Genomic DNA, 8608 nt, shown 5'->3' on the forward strand with positions numbered 1-8608 from the left:
ATATGATATAAGGATGCCAAGAAAGAGATGATTGAGACATTTCACTTGTAATTGTTAGTATTTCCATCCAGATTAATGAAAATGGAAAATACTGATTTAAACCCAAGCTTCTTCATAAAGCATTTGGTATATTTGTTCAAGGGATAAGTACCTGACCCTGACCAACTATGTCAAGGCAAAAGATAAGAAATATAAGACGTTTGACCTATAAGTTTCATAATAAACTAATAGGAAAATAGCAAAATTAACTTACATTTCCATATTTAAAGGAGGAAACCAGGATATATAGTTTGATTTGGATGTAAAAAGAAAACCTTGTTCAAGAACTTACAATGTATTTTAGCGTTTTGTTATAAGCATTAATTTTAGGCATCACTGTGTTCTGTGATATTAATCATAGCAAAAGATTTTAAGGGGTCTGGTTTGTTTCAATATAAAACTTGGATTTGTCTTGGATAATCGATTGAAGGGAAGCATCCTAGATGGGAAGAGAATAGGGAAGGTTTGCTTAAGCAGATTCAAGCTACAGCATTTGTGTAACCAGTGTAGTACTCAAGGTGGTTAGATGGCTAAAACCAACCAACATGTAAGAGGAGGAGGAAAATAAACGGTTGTGAGGTTCTTGTATTCAGGAAGTTGTTAAAGTACTGACTTAAGGTAGACTTTAATTAAAGTCAATAAACCATATTTTGGAGGACCATGGGAAGATGGTAGAGTAGAAAGATCCTGGGAGTCAGTCCCTCCACCAAACTGTTGAGTGGTCTGAATCGACAATATTAAAATTTCTTAGGTATAGTGTAAAATTGCATCCAGGAAAGATCAGGAGGAAGAGACTGGTAAGCTGCAGTAAATACCAGTGAGTTCCACCCTGCCAATGGTGAGTATACCCCACCTCATGGTAGGCAATGTAGATTGGACTCTGGCACAACCTGTTGGAATGAAGGTGGGACAAATAGTGCTCCAAATTTGGGATGAGGGGTGGGGGGAATGTAGTCTGATGGCTGATCGCTTTTGTTTAGCTGCTTCAGATCACTGGGAAGGCTCTGTAGCTAATTCCACATCCCCTACCCTCCTTGGACAAGGGCAGCACAAATTATAGACACTGTCCTCAGAACTAGGGAAAGCAGTTAAAGGTTGCATTAGCTGGGCAAGTGGCGATTCAAGAAAACCATCCTTAAAAGGCCATAAAAAGAGCACCTGGTGACTGCACTTCCATCACCTCCACAATGTTGGGTGGAGCCAGCTTGCATTCCCATTTAGGAAAAGAAGTAGGCTGCCTTGCTCAACACAGACTCCTGTAAGACAGGACCAGATACTGAACCAGATAAAAACTATAAGAGAGATCCTCAGTATACTCAAGGAGATAAAGGAAAGCATAGAGAACTAAACACTTTTAAGGGAAACAATGAAAATGTGGGTATCTGAGGTTTTCATAAGAAAACCTTAAGAAATCAAACGAGATGAACACAATAACAAATGAAAAAATTCCCTAGATGGTTTCAACAGCAGATTGGATAGAAGAAAGGATGTCAGAGACAAAATTGAAATGATTAAGCCTAAGAAGCAGAAGTAAAAAAGCAAATAGAGCTTAAAAGAGGTATGTGACATCATCAAGCCTACCAAAATGGGTTACAGGAATCCCAGGAAAAAAATGGCATAGAAGGAATACTCAAAGACATAATACAGAAAACATGTATTTTTTTTAAAGATGAATTTGCACATTCAAGAAGGTCAACCATCAGATGGAATAAACTCAAAGAGGACAGCCAGGTACATAATGAACTTGCTTAAGGACAGCGTTCTGGAAGTTGCAAGAGAAAAGCAATGAATAATGTACAAGAAAATGCTAATAAAATCAAACATTGACTTACCAGAACACATGGAAGCAATGGTGCGAAATATTTAAAGTGCTGAAAGAATTGTCAACCAAGAAATTTTTTTATCCAACAAAATTTTCAAAAATTAGGGCGATATTAAGGCATTCCCAGATAAAAGCTGAGGGAATTAGTCACCAATAGCCCTGTCCTACAAGCAATGATTGATATAGATTTAGGATATTTAATTTTAACACCATGGTAACAAAATAACTGATAAATACATTCAGAAAGAAATGAGAAGGGGCTCAAAATGGTAAAATACAAAAATCTAATAAACATTAAAATATGCACTAATGGAAGAACTCATGAAAGTCAAAAAGGTGTAAGACTTTCAAAATATATCAAAATGAGAAGTTCTGCATTACTGGTAGTGATTTTTTTTTTACACTTTAAAGTTAACATCACAGTGTTCCATTAAAAAACATAAGGTTCCCATATACCCCATTTCCCACCCCCTCACCCCATCATTTTTGTAAATTGTATTTTTTGAAGATATATACAACACAAAAATAAGTTATATTTTAAAATATAAGAGGTTCCTGTATACCCCCCACACCCCCACCCCACTCCCCACTCCAACCACCTCTTCCATCATTGTGGCACACTCATTGCACTTGGTGAACACATTTTGGAGCACTGCTGCACAACATAGGTAATAGTTTACCCTGTAGTTCACACACTCCCCCAGTATATTCAATGGGTTAAGGCAGGATATATAAAGCCCAGCATCTGACCCTCCAATGATCATTTAGGACAACTCAAAAGTCCCAAAATGCCCCCACATCACAGCTCTTCCCTCGCCCTGCCCTCAGCAACTACTGTGGTCCCTTTATCCACCTCAATGCTAAAATTTCTATTACTAGTCACAATAGTTTTATAGTAGAATATCAGTAAGTCCACTTTAATCCATATTTTATTTCTCCATTCTGTGGAGCCTGGGATGGTGATGTCCACTTCACCTCTAGATCAAGAGGGGACTTAGATTCCACATGGATGATGGATGCAATTCCTCTGCTTGCAGTTGTTGGCACTCTTGATTCCCTGGTATGGTGGTTGACCATCTTCACCTGCCTATTAGCTGACATGGTAAGTCCAATGAACCAGAGAATAGGAGTTGCAACTCTGCTGAGGCTCAGGGCCCAGCTGGCACATGGGCAGTCCAGAGATTCAAGTTCCCTAAGTATGCACTATCCCTAGCGCCAACCACAGGTTCAGTAAAAGTGACAGAAGAGGTGTGTGTAGGAAGGTCACATCTGAGTCCAGCTCCATCACACTCAGGAGCACAAATTCCAAAGTAGGGGGCCCTCTGACATGGCACAGAACTCCAAATCCATCTGCCATGACAGTTACTTTAAATATAAGTGGAGAAATTGCTCCAGTTAAAAGACCGAGAATGGCAGAATATATTAAAGCGTATGACCCAACTGTATGTTGTTTATAAGAGACTCTTAAATTCAATGACATAAGGTTGAAAGTGAAAGGATGGGGGCAAAAATGTGTGTGTGTGTGTGTATACCAAGCAGGTAGTAACCAAAGAGAGCGAGGGTCGCTATACTAATAACAAAAAGACATTAAGTCCAAAAATGTTACTAGAAACAAAAGGTCATTATATACTGATCGCCGGGTAAATTCAAAAAGAAGGCATAATTGTATATTTACCTAAGAGCAGAGCTCTAAAATACATGAAGTAGATACTGCCAGATTTGAAGGAAGATATAGTTGTACATTAATACTTCCATACATCAATTTTCATAATGGGTAGAACATGCAAAGAGAAGATCAATAAAGAAATAGAACAATATTCTAAACGAACTAGACCTAACAGATATAGAGAGCACTTGATCCAACAGTATGGCTGTACAAATTCTTCTAAAGTGCTATTGGATCAAAACCTCAGACTGATCCTATGTTTAATCACAATACAAATCTCAAAAAACTTTATTATTGAAATCACACAATGTATCCTCTCCAACCACAATGGAAAATTCAGAAATGTGGAAATTAAGCAATGTACTATTAACTCATGGGTCAAAGAAGAAATCACAGGGGGAATTAGAAAATAGTTTGAGGCTAATGAAAATGAAAACACAACACACCAAAATTTATAAGATGCACCATAGGCAGTGCGGAGAGGGAATTTTATATCTCCAACTGCCTATATTAAAGAAAAAGTTCCCAAATCAAAGACTAACATCAAAATAGGAGGATCTACAAAAAGAGCAAACCCAAAACAAGAAATAAAGATTAGAGTGGTGGGCATAAATGAAATAGAAAATTAAATTTCATTTATACCCACCACTTTATATATATATTTTATCCAGGGACCCTTGCCCTTTCATATAAGGTCTTCATGCTTGTGAAGCAGGTGCTCAAACACTGAGCTACACACAGTCTGAAGAAAATTATAAAAATGATAGAAACAACAAAACAAAGGATGGTTCCTTGAAAAATCAATAAAATTGACAAACCTTTAGCTAGACAAAGAGGGAAAATGAGGCTATGAATGACTAAAATCAGAAATAAAAGGGGGATATTACTACTGATTCCACAGAAATAAAAGATTATAAGCAGATACTCTGAAGAACTGTAAATCAACCAATTAGATAACCTAGATGAAATTAACAAATTCCTAGAAACACGAACCACCAACACTGACTCAAGAAGAAATAGAAGATCTCAACAGCCTAATAAAGAATAAAGATTGAAACAGTAATCAAAATCTAACAAAGAAAAGTCCAGAACCAGATAGCTTCACAGGGTAATTTTACCAAACATTCTAAGAAAATTTAACACCAATTCTGTTCAAACTTTTCCAAAAAAAGAAACTGAAGAAGAGGGAGCACCCACACATTAATCCTATGGGGCCAGCATCAGCCTCATAGCAAAGTCAGATAAAGATACCACAAGAAAGAAAATTATTGGCCAATATCCCTCATGAATATAGATGCAAAAGTCCCCCCCCAAAACTTGTAAACCAAATCCAACACACATTGAAAGAATTATACATCATGACCAAGTGGGATTTATCCCAAGTATGCAAGGATGTATCAATATAAGGAAATCAATTAATGCAATACATCACATTAACAGAATGAAGGGGAAAACCCACATAATCATCTCAATGGATGCAGAAAAAGCATTTGACATGATCCAATACCCCTTCTTGATATAAAACATTTAGAAAACTAGGAGTAGAAGGAAACTTCTTCAACATGGCAATATATATATATACACACACACATATATACACACCCCACAGCTAACATCATATTTAATGGTAAAAGATGGAAAATGTGCCCTCCAAGATCAGGAACAAGACAAGGATCTCTACTGTCAGCACTATATTTCAACATTGTACTGAAATTTTTAGCTAGAGCAGTTAGATAACAGAAAGAAAAAGAAGGCATTGAAATTGGAAAGGAAGAACTGAAGCTTGCACTATTTGCAGACTATACACAAAAAAAATCCTGAAAAATCCAGAACAAAACTACCAGAACTAACAAATTCAGCTATGTGCAAAGTACATGATCACCATGCAAAAATCATTAGTGTTTCTATACACTTACCAGTGAATAATCTGAAGAAAAAGTAAAAGAAAAAGCATTTACAATAGCAAATAAAACAATCAAATATTTAAGAATAAATTTATTGTAGTATGTAAAGGATTTGTACACAGATCTGCAAAACATGGTAGTCAAAGACATCTTAAAATAGAAGAATGAAGTTGTAGGGCTAATGTTTTCTGATTTTAAAACTTATTACAAAAACACTTTAATCAAACCATCATTATAGGGGCACAAGGAGAGATGCAGAGTGCTGAGACCAGCTCAGCAATAGGTTTGCATGAAGGGAAGGTGACGCAGAACTGAAGAAATAAAAGGACAGAAAGACATGAGAGAAAATAAAGGTGGGACAAGGGGACTCAAAGGCTTCTGGAACTGAGAGCCTCGACTCTAGTTTCCACATCATATTTCCGGCAATGCTAGGGAGCAGACCATCAACAAAGTTCAAATGTCTCCACATGCAAACAGTGTTTTCATGCTGACCAGACAGCGTTCCGTCTAGTCAAGGCTGGTGTTCCTAAGCCCACACTTGTTATCTGCATTATGGAAACATTTCAACTTCTAGCCAGGTTCCCACATTCAAATTCAAGCTATTTTCCCACATAGAGAACAATGGAATTGAATTGAGCGTTTAGAACTCAACCATCTTTCTGGTCAAGTGATTTTTGACCAGGCTGCCAAGTTCTTGCAATCAGTTGGGAAAGGATAGGCTCTTCAATAACTGGCACTCAGAAAACTGGTCATCCACATGCAGAAGAATGAGGTGGACCTGTACCATATACAAAAATCAGTTCATAATGGATCACAGACCTAAACATAAGATGAAGAACTTTGAAACTCCTAGAAGAAACCATAGGGAAGCATCTCCAGAACCTTAAATTTTGGCAATGGACTTCAACTTGATGCCCAAAGCACAAGAAACAAAAGAAAAACTGGATAAATGAGACCTCATTAAAATTTTAAAAAACTTTTGTGTCAAAGGACATCATCATGAAAGTAAAAGATAACCTACAGTATGCGAAGAAATATTTGGAAACCACATATCTGATAAGGGTTTACTATCCAGAATACATAAAGAAATTCTACAACTCAGCAAGAAAAAGACAACCCAATTTAAAAATGGGCAAAAGACTTGAATAGACATTTCTCCAAAGAAGACAAGAAATGGCCAAAAAGCATATGAAAATATGTGCAACATGATTAGCCATTAGGGAAATGCAAATAAAAACCACAATGAGAAGCCATTTCACACCCACTAGAATGACTGATAGTCAAAAAAAAACAACATAGAGAACACATGTTGAAGTAAAGAAATAGGAACACTTGTTCATTTTTTGGTGAGAGTGTAAAATGGTGCATCCACTGTGGAAGACAGTTTAGTGGTTCCTCAGAACGTTATGGATAGAATTACCATATGCCTTGGCAATCCCACTTCTAGGGATATACCCAGAAGAATTGACAGCTAGGACTCAAACAGATATTTGCACACTGATATTCATAGCAGCTTTATTCACAATTACCAAAAGATGAAAGGAACCCAAGTGTCCATCAACTGATGAATTGATAAATAAAATGTGTTATATACATAAAATGGAATATTATTCAGCCATAAAAAGGAATAAATTTCTGATACATGTAAGAATGTAGATGAACCATGAAGACATCATGTTGAGTGAAACTGAAAAGGACAAATATTGTATGATCTCACTTATATGAAATCATTAGAATACGGAAACTCATAGAATCAGGGACTAGAATATAGGTTACCAGGGGCCAGGGTGGGAGTAGCAAATGGGGAGTCAATTATTCAGTTGTTCATAGTTTCTTTTTTGGGTGGCTTAAAAGTTTTGGTAATGGGTGATGGTCATGGTAACAGGGCATTTTTAAATCATAATTACCAGCAAAGGACTGTATATTTGAAAATGGTTAAGAGGGGGAAATTTTAGATTGTATGTATGTTACTAGAGTAAAAATTAACAAAAACAACATAGGATTGTAATACAGTAAACCCTAATGTAAACCATAGACTATTATTAACAGTACAATTCTAAAAATGCTTTTTCATCAATTTTAGCAAATAGTCCACACTAATGCAAAGTGGTAATCATAGGGTGGTATATAGGAAATCTGTATTTCATGCATGATTTTTCTGTAAACTTGCAACTTCTCTATTCAAAAAAACATACAATCTTCACAGTAACCATTAAGATATAATATAAGCAGATAAAACCATCGATTAGTGAGAAAAACAAAATGATAATTTTAAAGGAGAAAGAAGAGACAAAACAGGCCAATGAACTTAAACCATATCAGTAATTATATTAAATTTAAATGGGTTAAACACTCCAATTACAGTATTACCAAACTTGGTTGAGATAAATTCACAAAACCCAATTATAACCTCCTCATATGAAATATGGTTAAGAATAAGGTGGAACAAGATAACCATGCAAATACTAACCAATGTGTTTTGTGGCAATATTAATAAAAACAACAGGCTAATCCAGTAAATATTAGATAAAAACGGACCATTCATAATGATAATAGGATTAATTTAAGAGTAATATATAATCCTCCTGAATTTGTATGTACCTACTAACATAGCTTCAAAACACTAATAAAAATGAAAGGCTAAATAAAAAAATCTACAGTTAGAAAAAATAATTTTCTCAGGAGCAGAAAAAATAGACAAAATAGCAATAAGTATATAGAATATTTAAACATCAAGATTAGCTAAATTGACCTGATTGGTAGTTAATAAAATACTACAACCAAAAATTGTATTTGGAACATTTACCAATAGACCACATTTTTGACATTAAAAATTTCTCAATAAATGTCAAAAGGATTTTTATCACAGAGAATATGTTCTCTGACCACAGTGAAATTAAACTGGAAATCAATAACAGAAAAAAAAATAGAAATTAAATACACCTATTGATTTAAAAAGAAATGGCGATGGAAATTAAAAATATTTTGAATGATCACGGGAATATAATTTATCAAAATGAGATTCAGCTAAAGTGGTGCTAATAGTGAAAATTATGACTGCATGTGTATATTAGAAAGGAAAGCAAATGTTAGAAAATCAATTATCTAAGCTTCCATTTCAAGAATATGGAAGAAGTACACAAATCAAACACATAGTAGAAGGAAAAAAATTATATA

Source organism: Dasypus novemcinctus, chromosome 9 (assembly GCF_030445035.2).
Source record: "Dasypus novemcinctus isolate mDasNov1 chromosome 9, mDasNov1.1.hap2, whole genome shotgun sequence".
Taxonomy (NCBI): domain Eukaryota; kingdom Metazoa; phylum Chordata; class Mammalia; order Cingulata; family Dasypodidae; genus Dasypus; species Dasypus novemcinctus.